This window comes from Corvus brachyrhynchos, unplaced genomic scaffold (assembly GCF_000691975.1).
Source record: "Corvus brachyrhynchos isolate BGI_N302 unplaced genomic scaffold, ASM69197v1 scaffold8, whole genome shotgun sequence".
Lineage (NCBI taxonomy): Eukaryota > Metazoa > Chordata > Aves > Passeriformes > Corvidae > Corvus > Corvus brachyrhynchos.
In genome coordinates, this window is record NW_008240031.1 from 1,275,836 (window position 1) to 1,276,061 (window position 226).

Below are 226 nucleotides of genomic sequence, written 5' to 3' on the forward strand. Positions count from 1 at the left end.
CTGTCATCCTTCAGGGACCAAGCATGTCAATCTGTTTGTGACCTCCGATTAACCCTAGCATCCCTACAATCCATGTTGGCCAAATCCTAATTCATTGAGCCAAATACAATTACTTCGGACACACTTCTGAACAGTAGCTCAATTACAGTCGGCCAGTAATTATAGAAAGCAAACCAGCCGCACTGTCATGTCTCTTTCGGCGCCCGCCAGGACCAGGTCTCGGCGG